The sequence below is a fragment of the Rana temporaria genome, chromosome 1 (assembly GCF_905171775.1).
Source record: "Rana temporaria chromosome 1, aRanTem1.1, whole genome shotgun sequence".
Classification (NCBI taxonomy): domain Eukaryota; kingdom Metazoa; phylum Chordata; class Amphibia; order Anura; family Ranidae; genus Rana; species Rana temporaria.
Window position 1 is genome coordinate 214,127,005 of NC_053489.1, and position 23,508 is coordinate 214,150,512.

At 45.2% G+C, this 23,508-nt stretch overlaps 1 protein-coding gene across 3 annotated transcripts in view; it reads right to left on the bottom strand.

Moving 5' to 3' along the window:
• BCR (BCR activator of RhoGEF and GTPase) overlaps positions 1–23,508 on the bottom strand; it is a 96,500-nt gene that overhangs the window by 64,824 nt on the left and 8,168 nt on the right. Inside the window, exon 1 of one of the 3 annotated variants that reach the window (XM_040349554.1) lies at positions 9,795–9,919. The exons of 1 other annotated variant lie outside the window; for it this stretch is intronic. The gene's annotated coding sequence lies outside the window, so the exon portion shown is untranslated. Of the gene's footprint in view, positions 1–8,933; positions 9,099–9,794; positions 9,920–23,508 lie in introns of those variants that run through there. One more of the 3 variants, XM_040349563.1, reaches the window with a different exon arrangement.

Below are 23,508 nucleotides of genomic sequence, written 5' to 3' on the forward strand. Positions count from 1 at the left end.
GACAACCCAAAATGTGGGATTTTTTTTACTTTCAATTAAAATGGTAAACAGGACAAATAGAGGGTGAATCTCCCCAACAGGGGGTACCGGGAGTAATAATAACCTAATAGGTGTTCTACTCCATCTCCATTCTGTCCATAAGTTTTGCCTTTAGTTATACTTTGATGTTTGCTGCACCATATTGTTGCCTGTCCCTTTCCGTACCTAGACTGTTGCCTGGTGACCCTGAACTCACACCTTGCTGTGCCCGACTGCTGCCCTGTGGATTTCTATGTGTGGTCTGTTCTACCCACATTTCTGTCACCCGGTTTTGACTTCAGTACTTTGTGCGGCACTGACCCATAATGTGTATTTCGAGAATTCTGACTTTGCTACAATTTTATTCTGTCTAATTTTAGTTCTGAGCCTGTAATAAGAGCCAGGGAACTAGCATTGTCGGAATGAAGCCAGCAATAGTAGCCCCATACTTCTCTCAAGGCAGTAGTTCTTTAACAGTTGATCCTTCCACAGATACTTAAACACACAGAGACAGAAGGTGAGAAAAAAAAAAAGAGAGAGAGCACATCAGAAATTAAGGTGGGGTCTCGTTCTCCGTGTTCAATGTTCCATATATCTTACATCACAGATAGAAAAAACACAACTTGCTACTAGGCAGGCTGAATGTGTGTGTCTCCAGAAGAACTACAACGAGGCTACAGTTTTAGAAGTGGAAAATAGCAGTTCTTCCTCTCGTAATAATTGTGCCTGGCACACAATGCCAACGACTGCCCAGAGAGTTAGATCCTGAGTAATACTGCAGCTATGCCAGGCAACACCCATTAGCATAACAGTTTCTAAAGCCACAAAGTCCAGTGTAAACAGATCTACATTTTACACTTGTGTTGCTCACTTCTGTTTAGAGCAGGGATCTCCAAACTGTGGCCCACAGGCCATATCCAGCCCGATGAAGAGTTTTTTTCTGGCCCTCTAAGACAGGGGTCTCCAAACTTTTTAAATGAAGGGCCAGTTTACGGTCCTTCAGACTTCTGGGGGGCCGGACCATGGCCATTGGGAGTAGAAAATGCCCAGGTATCCAGCAGGAGTAAACAATACTATATCATTGGTGTTAGCAACAAGAATTATGCCCCATTGGAGTTGGATGGAATAGTGTCCCAAGGGCCGCATTAAGGAACGCAAAGGGCCGCATTAGGCCCCAGGGCTGCAGTTTGGAGACCCCTGCTCTAAGATAACACACACTGGAACATGCACGTTCCCATGTGGTCTAGTTTTAAACAGCCTTTTCATTTCAATAGGCTACCAAAATGTACTAGAAAAAGAGCAAACACTACTTTTTCTGACGTTGCCATAATAAACCAAATAGTACCATGCAGTTTGGTGGCCACAAACGCGTTGCGTTTGCAGGTTGTGATTGGATTGCCATTAACAATTAAATGGCACCTGCGCCCATCTTGCAAGGACAGCACATTCACATGCAACACCAGAAACGTGCCTTTCCTGCACAATGTTCCAGTATGAATGCCCCCCCATAAGGAAAGAAATCAGTGGGCACTGATGTAAGAGAGACTTTGATGGGGACTACGATACAAGGGGACTCTAAGGCTGGATTCACATCTATGCATTTTTAGTGCGTTTTGCAGATTTGCACTACAGAACGTGTTCCATAGGAAACCATGTTAAATGGACTGTAGTGCAAATCTGCAAAATGCAAAAAAAAAAAAAAATCACTAAAACTGCATAGGTGTGAATCCAGACGAATGATGGGCTCAAGCTTATTTGGTACGTCTTTGCTTTCTTTACCAAAGTTATATCTTTGTTGTTCTAAATTATATCATGGCAATTACAAAAAAAAAATCCAAGTGAAACGGATTCATTTAATTTGATTTGTTTATAAATCTGTTTTTTTTTTTTTCGCACATTGAGTATTTGTAAAATATGTGATGTGGCCCCTTGTAGTCTCCTGGTTTAGAGAATAAAGCCTGCACTTTATGTGTAGATATGTGCCCTGGCCATTAGCCCCTGTTCTCCTTCAATTCCTAAGCAGCTGGACTATGATTTTATCAGCCTGCAATGTGCCAGGCTCTCCCCAGGGATCGCATTGTGTTGGCAACCAATCAGAATGAAGGCTACGGGCAGCGATAACAGGTGGAACACACATGTAGATTAGCAACATTCTGTTTTGGATACAGTACACCTGTCACCTCATTACCAGCTGGAGCAGCTCCGTTCATCCACATCCCAGTGATTACAGTCCAATTAATAAGTCACACTCTACATACAGAACTCTTCCAGGTATCTTCTCTGCACAGAGCCACAAGCTCCCTCATCTAGTCCCATTTTGCAAACAAGTATTTTACATTTGGAGCAACACACCTTTACATATCACTAACATTTTTAAAGCAAACTTGTACTGAGGAAAACACAGAGGGCCAGATTCTTAAACGAAGTACGCCGTCGTATCTCTAAGTTGCGCGGTCGTATCTATGCGCCTGATTCTTAGAATCAGTTACGCATAGATCTGACAGGCGTAACTGTGTTACACCGTCGTATCGCAAGTGCATATTTACGCTGGCCGCTAGGTGTTGCTTCCGTCGAATTCCACGTCGAGTATGCAAATTAGGTGGTTACGCGAATTCCCGAACGTACGCCCGGCCGACGCAGTAAAGTTACGCTGTTTACGTTAGGCTTTTCCCGTTCAGCGTATAGTTGCCCCTGCTAAATGGTGGCGTAAGTGCGGCGTAACAATGTTAAGTATGGCCGTCGTTCCCGCGTCGAAATTTGAAAAAGTTACGTCGTTTGCGTAAGTCGTCTGTGAATGGGGCTGGACGTCATTTACGTTCACGTCGAAACCAATGACGTCCTTGCGGCGTACTTTGGAGCAATGCACACTGGGAAATTCCACGGACGGCGCATGCCGTTCGGGAAAAACGTCAATCACGTCGGGTCACAGTATATTTACATAAAACACGCCCCCTGATCCAAATTTGAATTAGGCGGGCTTACGCCGGCCGATTTACGCTACGCCGCCGCAACTTACGGAGCAAGTGCTTTGAGAATACAGTAATTGCCCGTGTAAGTTGCGGAGGCGTAACGTAAATCAGATACGTTACGCCCGCACAATTTTACGCGGTCATACGAGAATCTGGCCCAGAGACTTCTAGTGCTGATCTACCTAGGCCAGAAGTAGTCAACCTTAAAGAGGTGGAGATCTACCTGAACAATGTGGGAGAAGTCAAAAGATCACCGGGCACAGTGTCATCTCCTCGCACCCGATTTAAACCTCTAATCGCGTGCATTGCATGGCAATCATGGGTTTAAATCAGGTGGTGAGGAGGCAACATATCACCTGTCAAAACACACTTGAATGGCTTTTCAAAGGAGCAGCAGTGCCTGCTGCACTTGTGCATGAGCCCTTAGTTACATTCTGCAGCTTCACCCTTAGGGCTTGTTTACATGTAAAGTTAAAACCCTTCAGTTGAGTTTACTGCCCCCAGTCCCTACCCCCTGTAGCTGCTGAGGCAGCAGCCAAAGGTGTACACACGGCCCCTCTTGCTTTTGGTGGGTGCTTCTGCCCGTGGAGCGATACCACATTAAAGCGGAGTTCCACCCAAAAGTTGAACTTCTGCTCATTGGATTCCTCTCCCCAATCCGATGCCACAATTGGCACCTTTCAGGGGGAGGGGGGACAGGATACCCTTTCCCACTCCCGGGAGTCTGGGCCGTGGCCTGTGACATCAGCGCAGGGCTCCATTCTCCTCTTCTACTGGCCTGGCAGCCGGGGGAGGGAGAGAAGCCGAGCCTCGGGCATGCGCAGTAGGGTTCCCGGCGTGAAGCCGAAAGGCTACACTGCGGCGTTTCCTTACTCGCAATAGCGGCGGCAGCACCCAAAAACTGATGGAAACAAGGAGGAAAAAAATAAATAAACAAACATTCTACCAAACTGAGCATGTGCAGAGTGACTCCAAAGACTCTGTCTTAACAGAAGATGGATTGGGGACAGTGGAAGAAGGGGGATGATCAGAGAAGACAGGATCAAAAAGCCTTTTTACAGAATGCAGAGGATTAATCCACAGCGAGTATAACAAGCATGCTTTACTGCAATACGAACTGATTATACTGTTGTGGGTTTAGTACCACTTTAAGGCCCATGCACACGATCAGAAAAAAGTAGGGTTGTCCCGATACCGATACTAGTATCGGTACCGATACCAAGCATTTGCCAAAGTACTTGTACTCAGGCAAATGCTCCCGATGCTTCACCACATACTTTTTACAGTCAGCGGTGATCAGTGCGTGGGGAAGTTCCAAGCAAAAGTAATTTCTCCGCTTCTCTCTTCGCCGCGCGCGCGGCTTTCAGCTGCTTTAATATCCCGTGTCCTCCTCCAGCCCCCCTCCGTTTTGCTTCAGTCTCCCTCCCTCTGTGTCCCCCTCGGTGTTTGCTTCTCCCTCCGTGTCCCCCTCGTGATTGCGTCTCCCCCGTGTCCCCCTCAGTGTTTGCATGTCCCCCATAGTGTTTGCTTCTCCCTCCGTGTCCCCCTCGGTACTCCTCCTCCACCCCTTGGAACTGTCAGGATGGAGAGCGGAGGTAGGAGCCGGTAAATCCGGCTCCTTACTGTTCCGAATGGACAGAGTCAGTGATCACTGACTCTGTCCATTCACATAACTGAAACATCGTGAACTGTGATTACAATGTTTCAGTTTATGAATGAAGAGAAGCAGCTGTCTTCTCTCCATTCATTTTCAGCGCAGCGGAGGCTGCTGAGAAAGGGACTAAGGACACAGATTCCCCAGTCCCTTTCTCTGTCTTAAAGGGGAGATGTCAGAGGTCTGTTAAGACCCCTGATATCTCACCAAAGCCCCCCCAACAAGGCTGTTAAAAAAAAATTGCATTAAATAATTGAAAAAATAAAATGTAAATAAGAATAATAAAAAAAAAATAAAAAAAAGCCACTGTCACATGGCATTAAAAAAAAAAAAAGTATCAGTATTCGGTATCTGCTATGATCACTAACATCCAGTCAAAATCCAGAAAAGTAACCACATGACTTAAATAATAATGCCTTTCTCCAGGCTAGTGCATGAGATATGTAAATAACCGCAAGGGGGCGGAACGGACTACGGTTTTTCTCTGTAAGTCCGTTTTATTTCACTGAACAATAAAAGAGGATTGCTTAGAGCTAGATTAACTCTGTGTGGCAAGACTGGGCACAGATGATAGGAAATCTTATACCTTACATTGTGACATCAAAAATGCGTTTAACCGCATTCCAATTCGCATTAACATGTGAATGTGACCGGCTTTCAATGGAGCCAATTCACACATATGTTGGGCGGCTGCGGTGCAGTTTTGAAAGGGGGTCTTTTTTTTGGTCCGATTTAACCGCAAATTCAGGAAAAAATTTGCACCTTGTGAACAGAAACACACATGTATATGTGAACCCAGCCGCAAATGTGTGTTATTCTGTTTGGTTGACTGGTAGAAGTACTCATTACTGCTCATAGAGAAGTCTTCTATGGCCGGATATTAGACGGTCACAGGCAATGCTCCCATCAAGCCAGGAGTGGACCATGTATGACCTCCCTAAATGACTTTTTTCCCCTCTATCACACAATTCTTCGTTATCAATTCTATGGTCTCTTCAGCTACACAAATCCCTTTCCTGTAACAATCACACCTTTGCTGCAAAGTTTAAAGACAATGACAAAACATGTCCCTTTGATGCCAATACAAAAGCCGTTTGTCACCTGGAGAATCCAGCGATTTGCATTGAATGCAGCTACATGACAGCCGATTTCTCACTTCATTGAAAAAGGTCATCCGAGGTTAAAATAAATATACTAAAAATATTTTACACCTCCAATTGTAAAATGCAAATATTGTCAGGATCCTTCTCCGATTAGTAGGATGTGCATTTTTTTTTATACGCCAAAAGAACGAAGGTGGGAGGGGGTTGCTTGATGTGGGATAACAATACACAAACACAAAAGAAGCTTTAACTGGCTTGGCCATTAGCAGAGCTAGAGGTGCTCAAAGCCTGATAAGGTTGAGTGGACACAATGGGATTAGGCCGTAAATATCCTGCAGTGTCACATGACCTCCTTCTATCTCTCTCCTTTTTATTATAGCCGGTCTCCCCTCGCTGTCACATGACCTTCCTTTTTCATTCTTCCCCTTTCCATGTCACACATCCTCCCTCTTCTATCCCCCACCGACTCTTCCATGCGCTATTAAAAGCGTGAGCCTTTTACGGATGCCCCAGATAATGGTACCCAAGGCACCGCTGAGAGCATCAGGAATCGGGAAGTGATGCAAAGTCAGAGGAAAGGCTAAAATAAAAAAAATAAAAAGAGTCAGGCAGATTGGGGTTTACAGAGGTCCAGGGTGCCATGGGAATAGCAGGTGCCCCACACTACAAATGCTAAAATGACCGGCAGCACTGCACAGACAGATGGCCTATACAAGATGTGCCTGATTAACATCTGCCCCTCCAACAGCATCTTCATATATTATGGAGCCACACAAAGAAATGCAACAAATGTGCACTACGCTTCTACACGTGTAGAAGATTTCATTCATGGACTGTTAGAGCAAACAGCTTTGTATTTACTAAGCAATAATAAGTGTCCTTAAATATTGACATAAAGCCCTTCCTGGAATGGGAATATACACATAAAACATGCTGATAACGCACCGTTCTGGGTCACAGTACAAAGTGGGCAAAATAGTTTAAAATAAAAAAAAATCTTGAAAAGCCATGCCCCTCTTAGGCTCAATTCACACCTATGCATGTTGCTTTTGAGCATTTCTCCAGTGCTTTCTGCGTGTTTACCGCAATTTTTATTTATTTTTTACATTCATTGTATATAACTGGTTGCCAGGGAGTGGGACGGGAAACCGGCTGCTGCGTTCTTAGCAACGGATGAGTCATCAGCTGTCAGCGTGCTTCCCCGCTGACAGCTGAATGTAAACATGTAAAATAAATAAAAATATCGGCTAAAAAAATAACGAAAAAGACGGCGTGCCCCCCCCCCCCCCAGTCCATACCAGGCCCCTCGGTTTGGTGTGGATTTGTAGGAGACACTCCCACAAAATCCATACCAGACCCTTATCCGAGCATGCTGCCCAGCAGGTCAGGAAAGGGGGGGGGGGAGAAAGGAGCGAGCGCCCCCTCCTGAACCATTCCAGACTGGATGCCAACATGGCACTAGATGCGCCCCCCCCATGGGAATCGGGTAAGCAGTGAAATGTAAAAGAAAAAAAAAAGGAAAAAGAAAAGAAACCACAAGCCGGTTTTTAACAAGTCCTGTATTTAAAAAAAAATTTAAAAAATAATATAGCTCTGTCTTCTCGCGTTGCCATCTTCTTCATCGCCGCTGTTTAACAGCTAAAAACAAACAAAAAAAAGTCTGCTCTTGTCCTGATGCGGTCTTTCTCCGTTGTGACGTCCCCCGCTGTCCGACATCTCTTATGTAGCTATGGGGCATGGCCATCCCATTACATCACCCGGAGAGTGTCACAAGGGACGGGTGACAAAATCGGATGGCCACATAAGAGATGTCAGACGAAGCCACAACGGAGGAAGACAACATCAGGAGAATGGCAGACTTTTTTGTTTTTAGCAGGTAACAGGTGGCGAGGGAGAAGACGGAGTGATTTTATTTAATAAAAAGGACTTGTAAACAAGCCCCCCCCCCCAAGAGCTGTTTTTTTAAAATTCACTGCTTTTTTGGTGTACCCAATACCTATTCACATGGGGGGGGGGGGGTGGGATCTGGGGGCCCTCCTGTCGATAACCACCAGACAGGGTTGACGGGCAGAGGCCCTTGTCCCCATCAATGTAACTAGGGTTGTCCCGATACCACTTTTTTAGGACAGAGAACCGATACTTTTTTTTCATGTACTCGCCGATACCGATACTTTTGTCCCCACAAATGCAGCCATGTGTCCCCACAAATGCAGCCATGTGTCCCCACAAATGCAGCCATGTGTCCCCACAAATGCAGCCATGTGTCCCGACAGAGAAAGCCAAGCCCTCCCCCCCGCCGCCTAGTTTGATAGACAGATCACACATCCAATCCTGGGATGGGTGATCTGTCTATCAAAGTGCCCGGACAAGGGGAGGGGCTATATATGACGAGGCGCGGCGGGGAACGCACAGCTATTCAAATGAAAGCTGTAATGTTCCCCGCGCTGATCAACTAGGCGACGGCGGCGGGCTTGGCTTTCTCTTTCAGGACTGCTCTGCTCCGCTCTCCGCCCCCTCTCCACCCCCTCTCTAGAAAAAAAAAAAAGAAGAAGTATCAGGTGAAGCATCGGGAGCATTTGCGCGAGTACAAGTACTGCACACTGTTCTCTTTATAGGCAGGTAACAGGTGCCTGGCAGGTGTGCCGAATCCAACGCTGAGTGCGTTTGGCACTTCTGCGTTCCAGGCTGGAACGCTTACGGCGCGGGAGATGACGTCATCGTGCAGTCGCCGTAATGCGTTCCAGCTGGGAGCGCCTGTTACAATCAACATGGGGGCAAGGTGCTTTGGGGTTGGGGGCATTTCCATACAGGAGAGGAGCCTGTACAACTGTGGAAGAATGAAAGCAGTAATAAACTCCATTAAGGCTTCATGTATACTACAGCTTCTAAACTTTTTTTGCCAAAGCTCCTAAACTCAATTCCATAAAAGCCTATTATGTACACACAGGCTTTTAGGAGCTGCTGCGGTTAGGGGATGTTCAACCTCCCTCTCCTGAACACGGAAGAAATCTCTTTCAGGATGGGAACGTTTTAACCACCGGCCGCAAAATCGCAGGCGTGTTTTACATTTTCCTACAGCCGGCGGTCAAAGTAGTGTGTACATGAAGCCTAAATATTTTCATTTAGTGGGCCCTCAGGAGGTTTATGCCATAATGTGCTAGTATGCACTGCATGTTATGGCAGACTTACCTGTCAAACCAACTCTCTAGCACTATGCTGTCACAGCTCCAGCTGGTTGTGGGCACTTCCAGCTTCACCCAGTCCTCCGGGTCGCTCTCTGGTTGCTTGAATGACTGGGCCATGACGACATCACTCCTATACACACACACGAGTCACTTCATCACGGTACAGAGCGGGTGTCACGAGTGTGGTCTGAGCTGCGCATGCAGGGCTCAAATTACATTACCACTGACAGGTCGAGAGAGGTATTTATGACAGAAGAGATCACTAAAAGGTAAACTCTGTTATAAAAACCTGACCTGTCAGTTTTTCACTTTAACACCAGAGTTCAGCTTTAAAGGGGTTGTAAACCCTCGCATATACCCAGTGAAGAGACTGGCCTCAGGTGATACACAGAGATTAAACAAATCCTTCTACATAAGATGTACCTGACTATCTGCAGTCTTCTTTTGTCTACATTGTTTCAGAATTTATAAAGCTTGTCTTCGCCGTCAGAGAAAAGGGGGCAGAGAGCTGAAATTACAGTGAGGGAAGATCTAAAAAGTTGATTGGAGGGAAAGGACACACCCCTTCACAGAGCACACAGAAACAGAGCCAACGCTGTAAATCAACAGGAGGCCCATCCTCAGAACCTTTTTCTTTCTTGGTGTCAGGAAAACTTGTCGGAAGCGATTCATGCTGATAGCAGAGGAAAGCAGCAGACAGGAATGACACTTAATGCTCTGGATCGAAACAAGTACACAGTACACTGAAGAGGGATATGCTTTGTTCATATTTCATGTCTCAGGATTACAACCACTTTAACTGCTTATGGACGGCTCATCGCACATATATGGCAGCAGGGCTGCCCAGCTGCTCAAAATCACGTACCTGTACCTGCAGTGTAGGGGGTATGCACTGTGATTGGACACAGCGGGTCTGGCGGCCGCAACCTGCCGATCGTTCAGTGGAGAAATGGAGCAGCGGTGTGCCTATGTAAACAAGGCAAACCTTTGATCTGTCAGGGAGCAAAAGCGAGATCTTGTATTTCAGTTAATCTGAAATACGGATCTCCCAAGGACACACCTAACCCTTGGTGTTAACCCCTTCCCTACCAGTGTCATTTATATTGTGACAGTGCATTTTTTAGCACTGATCGCAGTATTGGTGTCACTGGTCCCCAAAAAGTGTCCAATTTGTCCGCTGCAGTATTGCAGTCCCAAAAAAACACCCTTGATAGCCGTCATTACTAATAAAAAACCATATATATTTTTTTAAGTCCCTAAATCTATCCCATAGTTGTAGATGCTATAACGTTTGCGCAAACCAATCAATATATGCGTATTGGGATTTTTTTTTTAACAAAGATATGTAGCAGAATACATATTGACCTAATTGATGAAGAAATCAGATTTTTTCAAAATGTTTTTATTGGAAAGGTTTTATATCAGAAAGTAATATATTTTTTTTATTCAAAATTGACGATCTTTTTTAGGTTACAGTGTCACATGACCGCGCAATCGTCAGTTAAAGTGGTTATAAACCCCGTTACATCCCTTTTCACTGCAGGTAAGCCTATAATCCAGCTTACCCGCAGGTACCGTGAATATCTCTTAAACCAGAGCAGTTCAGTAGATATGCACTGTATTCACATGTGCCGACATAATCGGCACATGCGCACTGAAGAAACGACTTGCTCGAGCCGTTTCTTCAGGAGCCGTGCTGTGATCGGTGGCTCCCACGTGCACGTGATGCAATTGTGGCTCCGGCCAACCACTGAAGCCCCCGAACCTGGAAATAACTCTGGGAGACATGTCGCATGTCACAGCGGTGTGCGGGGACCACAACAGCTTAGATCTATGGTAAGCATTTCATAATGAGCTAGTATGCGATGCATACTAGCTCATTATGCCTTTTTTTCCTTGAGTTTAAAATCAATTTAAAGTAACAGTGCGGTATCGCAAAAAATGGCCTTGTCAGGAAGAGGGGGTAAAACCTTCTGGAGCCGAAGTGATTAAACTAAAACTGCAGACCATGAACACTGTAAATAGAAGGAGTAATTATTTATGTACTCTGCCTCTGTCTTTTTGGGTGCGCTGGCTGGTGTACTAAGGATCAATCATGGTCTATAACAGCAATAAAAGCCTCTCTTTGGACTTATTCTATCCGTATTTCACTGACACAGAGGAAGCGAAAATAAAAAAGATAGACAGTATAGAGATCAAAAGCTAGTAGGTAATCTCAGGAAGCCAGGTAATGTTCACTGACAACAAAAAGATAGTTGTAAAGAAAAATTGGGTGTCAGCTGTAATGGATTTAATGCAATGGCTAGAAACTTGGACAGAAGTGATATACTACAACTACCCATTTATTGCCACATCCCCGGTGTCTTTCAGTGACACTACTACCAGTAAACATAAAAGTTCAGTTTTATATCTTTTTTTACACCCTAGAATGCTTTTCAGAGGGGCAGCAAGGACGGTCATACTTGTGATCGAGTGCCTAAAGGAATAAAACATTTTGTACATACACTTTACTAACACGTCCTTGTTAAACAGGAAAAATAAAACAACAATCTATATAAATCAGGGCATGGTGGAAGTTCCCGTGTTTGTGGAATGGTACAACTGGTAGAACAGGAAACAGATACAGCGAGGTCAGGTGCATTAACATGGTATGCTCAGTCAAGATGATGAAATCTATTTTGTTCCATTATCACCCTCATATAAAATGTACCAATTCACATGGGTGCTTTATATCTCAGCCTCTGAAGAGAACTCTGGGAAACCTGAACATTCTCCGTCGCCAGTGGGACTGTGCCAGCACTGCATGACTACTTGTTTAGGGGAAGGTGAAAGCACTTTTACATATCTGATCCTCTTTTCTCTTGGCAGACTAAACCCCCACTCCCCCATGGTACAGCCGTGGACCGTGTCTTGATATCCAACACAGGACTATGGACGGGCCTGGATTACCTCAGGAATTTGGTACTGTGGTATCATGCGTTTTGGTGGCTGCGGACATACCCAGGTTTGCTAGATGCATGAGGGTGCCCTTAAGTATTAATGGCAACAGCACGCATCTGCAAAGGGCAACGCGTTTCTGTGCAGTGCAGGAAAAAAACAAAATCGCACGCATGATAAACAAAGCCCTGGGAGCTAAACTCTGGTCGCCAGTTTTGCACAGTTGTACAGTACAGGCTCCACTCCTGCATTAAAACATCGCTTTGTCTTATTTCACTGCAAACTGTGAGCCTCTTGTGGTGTGCAATAGAATGAGGTGAGGTGAGGCAAGCATCTCAGTTCCTGGCTGGAGGATGTCCAGCATCATCTAGCCCCCACTCCCATTATGACTGTCCCTGGTCTGCCTCCTTCATTCACTTCAATCATGGAGTTTCAGCATCACGAAAATTACAGATGTCACTCAGCAGTATGTGAACCGAGGAGTCCGCTAGGTCTCAAATAAGTTTCTTATAAACCAAACACCAGAAACCTGAATAATTTTACTTCCCGGGCCATTAACCAGTGCTTATGGCCATACATCTTCATGGCTGCACCATTCTCAACACCCAGTACAATTGAAAGTGGTTGTAAACCCTGGTTACACCACTTTTACCTACAGGTAAGCCTATAATAAGGCTTACCTGTAGGTAATGTGAATATGTCCTAAACTTGCACTGTTAAGGAGATATTCACTGTATCCACGTGTGCCGACGTCATCGGCACATGCCCATTGAAGAAACGACTCGCGTGTGCCGTTTCTTCAGGAACTGTGCCAAAACCGGTGGCTCCTGCGCTCATGCACGGGGGTGACGTCATTGCGGCTCTGGCCAATCACAGCACCGAAGCCCGGGAACCCAGAAATAACCCCGGGAGAAGTCGACGGTCACTGCTGCACCAGCTTCAATCTGAGGTAAATATTTTATAATGAGCTAGTATGCATTGCATACTAGCTCATTGTGCCTTTTGTCTTGTAGTTTTTTTTTTATTTATTTATTTTGAGTTTACAACCACTCATGTAAATAAAAATGAATAATTTTACGCTTGTTTCGTCATGTAAAAGTGAATTGAGTAAGAGAAGGAAACAAACATTCCACTGGCCTATGAAACTCTCAGGTGCTCTAGACTGGGTTGCTTTTCTCTAAGCCTGCCGGAGGTCATCATTTCTAAAGATAAACTGGTGTCTTTGTGAATAGTAGACACGAGGAGAAGATACACTGTATGAGCTAGATTCAGCATTGTTTTACGTCGGCCTATATCTATAGATACGCTGCGTAAGTAGAAAGATGCGCCGTTGTATCTATGTGTGCCATTCTGGTAGCTAGATACGCCTGAATTATAGCTTCCTCCGACCAACGCAAGTGTTAGTACGCCGTCGTATCTAGGGTGCATATTTACGCTGGCCGCTAGGGGCACTGCCGTAGATTTCCGCGTAGAATATATAAATGACCTAGATACGCCGATTCACGAACGTACTTGCGCCCGCTACGCCGTTTACGTAAGGCTTACGTCCGGCGTAACGTTACCCCTGCTATATGAGGCACAGCCAATGTTAAAGTATGGACGTCGGAACAGCCGTCAAATTTTACTCAAGTGGTACGTGAATGGGGCTGTGCGTAGGTTACGTTCACATCGAAAGCATTAAGCCGACGTATCTTAGGGAGTATATGCGACGTGACTCTGAGCATGCGCCGTTCGTTCGTGAAAACATTTACATGGGGTCTGGCCAAATTTGTATACAACACGCCCACTACCTTAGACATTTAAATTAGGCGGGCTTACGCCTGCCTATTTACACAAGCCGGCGCAACGTACGGCGCCAGATCTTGCAGAATACCGTTCTGGGCTCCCTGATTTACGCCGGCGTAGTGCATATGAGATGCGCTATGCCGGCCAAAAGGTACGCCGAGCTACGTGAATCTAGCTCTATGTATTTATTGTTATTAATAGGAATAACGAAGATTTACATTTATTTAATAATTATATGATAATAAAAAAAAAAAAAAAACATTCATCTTGAAATATTATTTGTATTAAACTGATCACGGTCACTGGCATAACTAAAAATTATTAAAGGAGTATAGGGCCAGATTCACATAGCCTGGGCGCAGCGTAACGTAACTGGTTTAAGTTACACCGCCGCAATTTTTCCAAATTAGTGCCCGATCCACAAAGCACTTACCTGGAAATTTGCGGCGGTGTATCCTAAACCCGTCCGGCGCAAGGCGTGCCCAATCGAATGGGGCGAGTCCCATTTAAATTAGGCGCGCTCCCGCGCCGGACGTACTGCGCATGCTCCCGTCACAAATTTCCCGACGTGCTTTGCGCGAACTTACGACGCACCGACGTTTTGTGAATTGCAACAGGTAAAAAAGACTTGCGCCGGGAAAAAAAAAAATATTTAAAAGAAATTTGAAAGCGACGCGGGAAAGACAGGTATACTTTTACATGGTGTACTAAGTTTACACTTTGTAAAAGCAGCCCTATCTTTGCGACGGCAAACTAACACTTACGGCGACGTAACAACGGGAAAAAATTTTGTGGATCGCCCTGCTAATTTGCATACCCGACGCTGGTTTACGACGCGAAATCCCCCCAGCGGCGGCCGCGGTACTGCATCCTAAGATCCGACAGTGTAAAACTATTACACCTGTCGGATCTTAGGGATATCTATGCGTAACTGATTCTATGAATCAGTCGCATAGATAGAAACAGGGATACGACGGCGTAACAACAGCAGATACGCCGTCGTATCCCTTTTGTGAATCTGGCCCATAGTTCTTCCTTCATTTAGAATTGAATAGTCAATGAATGTGCTCCAGGAAAAAAAATTGCTGAAAAAACCCATTATATATATATATATATATATATATATATATATATATATATATATATATATATATATATATATATATATTTTATGGCCATACATCTTCATGGCTGCACCATCTTCATTGCCATACATCTTCATGGCTGTGACGTCATAAGAGGCCTATGTAAATCGGTGCGAGCCGCGCACACGCCATTACAGTGGGAGGAAGCGACGTGTCGAAGAAGCACCCCCCCCACTCGCAAAGAAGAGAGGGGGGGGGCCGGCATACCCCATACTCATTCACCTAGGGTGGGGGGCCGGCATCTGGGGGCCCCCTTATTAAAGGGGGCTCCCGGATTCCGCAGACCCTGACAACCAACGGCCAGGGTTGTCGGGAAGATGCCCTGTCCTCATCAACATGGGGACAGGGTGCTTTGGGGTGGGAGGGCCACAGGGCGCCCCCCTGCCCAAAAGCACCTACCCCCCCCATGTTGAGGGCATGCGGCCTGGCACGGTTAAGGAGGGGGGGGGGGCGCTCGTTCGTCCCCACCCCTTTCCTGACCGGCCTGCTGCTCGGATACGGGTCTGGTATGGATTTTGGGGGGACCCCCACGCCGTTTTTCGGCGTAGGGGGGGTGTCTTCTTAAAATCCATAGCAGACCCAAGGGCCTGGTATGCTCCTGTAGGGGGAACCCATGCCGTTTTTTTTGTTGAAATTTGGCGTGGAGTTCCCCCTCAAGATTCATACCAGACACAGTGCTTGGTATTGGCAGGGATCCAAGTCGGATCCCCGTTCAATATCGTGCCGTGGCTAAACGCAACCGCAGCTAAAAGCACTGTTCAAATTTAAGATTATAATTAGCCTGATAAGATTACGTTAAAGGGGTTGTAAAGGTTTGTTTTTTATTTTCTAAATTGGTTCCTTTAAGCTAGTGCATTGTTGGTTCTCTTACCTCTTCCTTCTATTTCCATTCTAAATGTTTTTCTTTGTCTGAATTTCTCACTTCCTGTTTCTCCTCAGTAAGCTTTCCACCATCATCCGAGCGGTGGAAAGTCAGTCAGAACAGCTTATTGAACAGGAACAGGAAGTGAGAAATTCAGACAAAGAAAACAAAGAAAAAAAACATTTAGAAGAGAAATCGAAGGAAAAAGTTAAGAGAACAAACAATGCACTAGCTTAAAAAGGAACCTATTTAGAAAATAAAAAACAAACCTTTACAACCCCTTTAAAGAGATTGTAATTGCTGGATGTTTTATAAAAAATTTGATATTTAAATAACAAATATGTTATACTTACCTTCTGTGTGCAATTGTGAGCAGCTCTTTTGGGCCCTCCACCAGCATGCCAGGCTCCTCCCACCACCAAGTGCCCCCAACGTAAGCCACTTGCTATGGGGGCATACATGCGTGCTCGCTTCCGAACACTGATCTGTGTGTCCATTGGTTGTGATTGACAGCATTATGAGCCAATGATTACTCCTGCTGTCTCTGCGCCAATGAGGAGCGAGAGAGTCAAGAGAGACTCTGCTCTCGTGCACATCGCTAGATCGAGCTCGGGCTCAGGTAAGTCTAAGTGGGGCTGGGGTGGGAGCTGCCCTCAGAAGATCAGAGAATGCATCAAGGTAAAAAAAAAAAAACCTTTAGCCGTTACATTATATGCACTGACAGATAAAGTGAATAACATTGGTCATTACAATGGCATCTGAAAGTAGGTGGGATATTTTTGGCAGTAAGTGAACATGAAGATAGGAAAAATTAGCAAGTGTAAAAATGTGAGCGACTTTAACGTGTTACAAAATTGTAATGGCTAGACTGGGTCAGAATGTCTCCAAAACTGCAGTTCTTGAGGGATGTTCTTGGTCTGCAGTGGTTAGGACCTACCAAAAAAGGTCCAAGGAAGGAAAACCCGTGAACCGGCAACAGGGTCATGGGCGGACAAAGCTCAGTGATCCACATGGCGAGCGAAAGCTGGCCTGTGTAGTCTGATCCAATAGAAGAGCTACTGTAGCTCAAATTGCTGAAACAGTCAATGCCGGTTCCAATGGAAACCCTGCTAGTTGCATATGGAGCTACGTATTCCTGGACTGCTGAGGGTACCCATGCTAACCCATGTCCACAGCCAAAAGCGCCTACAATGGACACGTGAACATCAGAACCGGACTACAGAACAATGGAAGAAGGCGTCTTGGTCTAATGAATCAGATTTTCTTTTACATCATGTAGATGCCTGGGTGCGTGTGCGTTGCTTACCTGGAGAAGAGATGATGCCAGGAAGCACTACGGAAGGCTAGTCAAAGCTCCGGTCACCAAATAAAATTGTTGTTAGCTAACAGTCCTGTTTACACCTTGCTTTTGCGCTGCTTTGCTTAAAAAATTATACCCCATGTAGCTTTATTGGTGCTTCAAAGCCTCCATAGAAGTATATGGCAAAGCTCGCTTGAAGCCCCAAAGGCTCTTTGACGCCTCATTGAAGCCCCACCAAAGCACCAAGCAAAAAATCAAGGTGTAAACCGGACTGTAAGCTAACCATTTTATTTAGTGACAGGAGCTTTGACTGGCGTTCAGAGAGCTACTTTCGGAAAATCGCGACGCGATGTATGCGACCGTCGGAAGCCTGTCAATTAAATAGGAACGCCCAGTCCCGTAGCCCATACCCGGAAGCGGCGGAGAAGATCGCTCTCTAAAACGGTAAGTACTGCTTTGATTTTAAAAAACTACCCGATTCCCCTTGACAAAATGAGCATCAATCTAATGTTAAAAATGTACTTTTCGGGTGAACCTCCACTTTAACACTTTTTCCGTCAGACCAGTTTCCGTGGACATGTCTGACCGTGTGTAGGGCCTACCGGACAGTTTCCCGGCCTAGCGGACAGGTTTCCAGCGGACAAAAGTTTCTTAGCCTGCTGGAAGCCTGTCCGTCGGACATGTCCGATGGTTAGTACGACTCATCGGACATGTCCGCTGGCCCGAAATCCCACGCATGCGTCGAATTGATTCGACGCATGCGTGGAAGCATTGACCTTCCGTGTCAGAGAACGTCGGTGTCGTCTACGTCACTGCGTTCTCTGTCCGCGGGGATTTTGGTCTGATGGTGTGTACACACATCAGACCAAAACCTCCCAGCAGACATGTCCGATGAAAACTGTCTGCGGACCGTTTTCATCGGACATGTCTGCTCGTCTGTACAAGGCCTAAGAGAAACAACTGCAAAGGAGGAAATTATTCACTTTGTGGAGATTTTTCCTTACTTCCTGTTGTCAGGAAATTATAAAGAAGCCCTTCCACTGAAGACACAGAGGAAGAAAAACCTGTCAGTGGCTCCAGCTCTTCTCCGCTTTTCTGTGTAAAACTAGGAAAATTTGGGATATCGTTTCACTTTAACCAGTGCTTAGATGCCACAAAATCAAATAGAAGTCAGCTTTATATAAAACATATTTACTGTATGTCCCCCATACTTAGCTGGCCCATAGTATGTGCTGATGAAACAAATAATACCATTATCTTACAGCCCATAATATTTTTTTTTGCCTGACCACAGGTTGCAATTCACAGACATGTGCCCCAGGCAGTTTACTCATTGGCATTATAAAGTCTCCTATCTGAGTTCATTGACCACATAGTGAGCACAGCCCCGTCTGTCTGTAAACAGATCCGCGATAAACAGCAGATGACACACAATGAAAACTTCTGCTTCTATTTTGTCCAGCCATCTCCCTGAAACATCTCAATGACGTTGTTACCTCAGAGATTAAATCCCTATGCTTGGACAATCTTACTGAGTTCACTAAGAGGCCAATTTATTTAGCAGCAGTATGGCCTAAAGTTGAATCTTCCGAAATTCCGTCCAAATTTCACTTGAATTTTGTTAAAGAAGCTGGATGGAAAATTCTTGGCCAAACAGTACATCCAATCAGATGAAGGCACTGTTCAGGTAGTCTGACAGCCATGGGTGTCAGCTGTCACAATGCAATAGCCGGAAGATTTATCCATGTGGACGGGATAATCTAGTGATTTCTTTTGTTCAGCAACCCCGCTATCTCTTAGGATGTCCACATCACATATGCTTTACTGACAGGCACGTGTGTCATAGGATTCAGGACATGTGAAAATCTGCATGCAGACACTACAGGTATCCAGGTCCCAGATACCAGTGGAGTGTGCACATGTGTGGACCCCCTTCACACGTGCGCAGATGTGCCCCCTGGTATTTTCTGGGACCCAAAGATCTGGCAGAGACCTTTGGTACATCTGCGCTAATGCAGCATATTCAAAGTTGGTGATGCTGGAAAGAATGGGCTGATATTTCTCCTTAAAATAGAAGCTTGGGATTCCTGAAAAACAAAAAATATTATTCACCTAGGTGGATGCAGCATCACTTCGATGCTGCATTTGTCCCCAGCTGGCTTCAGACCGAGAACTGAAGCCATCAAGGACCGCTGATGGCTCAGTTCTTGGTCTTCACGCTGCAGAGAGCTGGTTCTGTCAGTCATTGGCTCTCTGCTCTGCTCCTCCAGCGCTCACTGGTGTTGAGCTAAGGAGCGGGCGGGGGCGTGGCTGGCTCAGTCTCCCAACGGCTCACTGAGGGGCTAGGTCAGCTGCTGGTCCAAACATCTAGGTGAGTGCCAAGTGTAAAGTCGGGATCTTTCCAGAGCCTGGAGGGACCCTTCGACCTCAGTGGATGGCTAGTCTTAGCCCGCTGTCGGCTGAAAACAGGTCACAGGAGTGCAGAATGAACTACACTCCTGTGATTCATAGGACAAGTACAGTCAAAACAGCTTTGGCTATAAATATGAATTCCAGTCATGGTATATTTTTATATAGTTACATTGGTACACCTTGAACCAATGTAACCATGTTTATACCATACCTGTCTGATGCTCCTGGATGCTGGAAATCCGTTTAATAGACTACTTAAAGCCTAGTGCACACAGGTCGTATGTTATTATGCGCTAGTACAGCGGCTCTGACCTGAACGATCAGTTTTTTTCGTTCAACCCAGCGAAAAAAAAAACAAAAAAAAAAACTGTTGGTGTGTACTAGGCTTTACTCTAGGGATCGCTAATTGCTTCAGAGTCCCATTCTGACGGCCAGTCTGATCTATTCTAAACACAGGGGGGTTCTGCCGCTCAGCACCGCCGCCATTCAGAGAAGCGTTCTCGGATTCCAACAGGACAAGAGTGAAAGCGTGACATCACTACTCACCTCTCGACCTCATCCAATCATGGAACACTTTGCATTAATTTAGAAAACACAAAGAATTCCCTGAATAGTGACTGTGCTGAGCAGCCAACCTCCTGTGTTCAGAATGCAGCAGGACAGCCGCTCAGCATGGGACCATGCGCAAGTGGACATCACTGAAGCAGTGGTGTCTACTCCAGTAATATCCAGCTTTTAGGGGCATCAGTCAGGAATGGGATAAAGATTCAAAAGGTATAAACAGGCAGCAACTTGGTATCATCCAATTGCAGATTTATTAGTTACAGGGTAAATACAACATGAATACACTTACGAGTTTCGACCACGAGGCCTTAGCTATTACTAAGACTTTATAGCAGTGGTGCTTCAAAACAGTGGTGTTGCCGAACAGTGACTGCATCCGGTAGGATGCAGTCACTGTTGGCCAATAATTTTCCACCTGGTTCAGTTGACATCTGTCAAGCTGAGTGGTACTTGCAGGCTCACACATGGCTCAATTTTAGTCAGTTCAACAACCTAGTTTCAGCTCTCTCCCCCACTTCCTAAGCCTTATTATAAAGCTGACCATACACATATGCAGGCTGAATAGAAAGAATCTAAAAGATTCCACCATCCATGCTGTTCAGTACTGATGAACTAATCTCCCGCTGCAGCTACTGCATTTTTCCAGCTCACAAAATATCCGAACAATACCCACCTCCGATTGGATGCAGGTGTTGTTCAGCCGACATTTTTCCACACGGTTCCTTTGATTTTTCAATCAAGAGATGTTGGCCTGGGGCGGCTGACAAGGCCATCCACTGCATGGTTTTCAAAATTCAAACAGTGTTATTTGTCATCCAGGTCATCCATTACACTCAGTGACCAATAAGAAGGTTCAAGTGGTGTAGGGGATGATACCTACAATCAATTGGATGGGTTCGGATTTATCTCAAGAGATGTACGTTTTTCAATTCACGTGTTCAATTAATCTATGAGAATGCTTTGGAAATGTTTTCTATCCTGATGGGTGAAGAGGGTAAAGTATGTTAATTGGGTACATTTTCATGTACTTTGACCATCATTACAGCATTTTATTTGTGCAATGCCGCGTACACACTCACAATGTAAAAAAAAAGGCCATTAAAAATTTAGAACATGCTCTAATTTTTCACATCGTAAAAAATGGTCGTGTGTGGGCTTTAACGACGTGAAAAAAAACGCGCATGCTCAGAAGCAAGTTATGAGACGGGAGCGTTTGTTTTGGTAAAACTAGCATTCATAATAGAGTAAGCACATTCATCACGCTGTAATAGACTGAAAAGCGCGATTTGTCTTTTACTAACACAAAATCAGCAAAAGCATCCAAATGGAACTTCCCCTTTATAGTGCCGTTGTACGTCACCGCGCTTTCCTAGAGCATTTTTTTTTTCACGGTCGTGTGTAGGCAAGGCCGTTTTAACGATCGGTATACAATAGGAGAGGTAACTGTCAGCGCAGATACAAAGTACATATATGGGTAGGAGTATGGTGATTAGTCCATTGGAAATAGTAGTAACAGGCAGTTCAATGGTTAAAAATGCAGGTGATGTGGCTGTTCAATGGCGGCTGCTGTCCTCAGAGAGCTGACTCTGTGGTAAACAAAAAAGGGGTAGAGAAAGGAAGCGCCACCTAAGTGCAGTATTAACCAGTTAAGCCCCGGACCAATATGCAGCCTAAAGACCCAAGGTGTTTTTACAGTTCGGGACTGCGTCGCTTTAACAGACAATTGCGCGGTCGTGCGACGTGGCTCCCAAACAAAATTGGCGTCCTTTTTCCCCCCACAAATAGAGCTTTCTTTTGGTGGTATTTGATCACATCTGCGGTTTTTAGTTTTTGCGCTATAAACAAAAATAGAGCGACAATTTTGAAAAAAATGCAATATTTTTTACTTTTTGCTGTAATAAATATCCCCCAAAAACATATATAAAAACATTTTTTTTCCTCAGTTTAGGCCGATACGTATTCTTCTACCTATTTTTAGTAAAAAAAAAATCGCAATAAGTGTTTATCGATTGGTTTGCGCAAAATTTATAGCGTTTACAAAATAGGGGATAGTTTTATTGCATTTTTATTAATTTTTTTTTTTTTACTACTAATGGCGGCGATCAGCAATTTTTTTCGTGACTGCGACATTATGGCGGACACTTCGGACAATTTTGACACATTTTTGGGACCATTGTCATTTTCACAGCAAAAAATGCATTTAAATTGCATTCTTTATTGTGAAAATGACAGTTGCAGTTTGGGAGTTAACCACAGGTGGCGCTGTAGGAGTTAGGGTGCACCTAGTATGTGTTTACAACTGTAGGGGGGTGTGGCTGTAGGAATGACGTCATCGATCGTGTCTTCCCTATAAAGGGAATGACGCGATCGATGCGCCGACACAGTGAAGCACGGGGAAGCCGTGTTTACACACGGCTCTCCCCGTTCTTCAGCTCCGGGGAGCGATCGCGACGGAGCGGCTATAAACAAATAGCCGCGCCGTGGTCCCGGATCGCTCCCCGAGCGGACCCGACCTCCGCATGTAGCGGGGGGGGTCCCGATCGGACCCCCCACCCGCTAATAGGCGAGGACGTACATGTACGCCCATGTGCCTGTACGTGCCATATTGTGGACGTATATGTACATGCGGGGGTCGGGAACTGGTTAAAGAGGTTCTTTTAATGACACATTGTAAAAAACACACTTACAAGAAGGTAAGGAAAGAAGGCTCATCTGTAACATCCTGTAGTCCTCATCCCGGATCCATGGGCTGCTTTAGAAGTGAAGAAAGCAGATTGTGTGGAGTCTTCAGGCCTGTCCTGTGGCCTTCAGGATGTAGTCTGTTCCAGCCTCACAGGTCACGTGACAGGTCACGTGATTACTTCCCAGGAACACTTCCGGGAGGAGGGTCAAACAGGGAGAACAAAGGCTGATTGGGCTACGCGCTCGGAGCCACTGCTCCTTCTATTGGCCAATAGAAGGAGCAGTGGCTCCGAGCGCGTAGCCCAATCAGCCTTTGGTTCTCCCTGTTTGACCCTCCTCCCGGAAGTGTTCCTGGGAAGTAATCACGTGACCTGTCACGTGACCTGTGAGGCTGGAACAGACTACATCCTGAAGGCCACAGGACAGGCCTGAAGACTCCACACAATCTGCTTTCTTCACTTCTAAAGCAGCCCATGGATCCGGGATGAGGACTACAGGATGTTACAGATGAGCCTTCTTTCCTTACCTTCTTGTAAGTGTGTTTTTTACAATGTGTCATTAAAAGAACCTCTTTAATACTGCACTTAGGTGGCGCTTCCTTTCTCTACCCCTTTTTCGTTTTAACGATCGGGTTGAAAAAAAAACGTTTTTTTCTAGACCATTAAAAATGGCAAAATAAATCCATATTTCATTTCAGATCAGGTTTGCCAAATCAAGACCATCTACCATAAATTGTGCAGTATGGAAGGTTTACCCGACTTCATTTTTGAACGTATTACCTACATACTCTCCCACATAACATGACAAAATTCCAGGTCTAACAGCTAAAATCTGAAACAAAAATGTGACAAATTTAAAACTTCAGGTAAAAAGAAATTACGTAAATACTGGG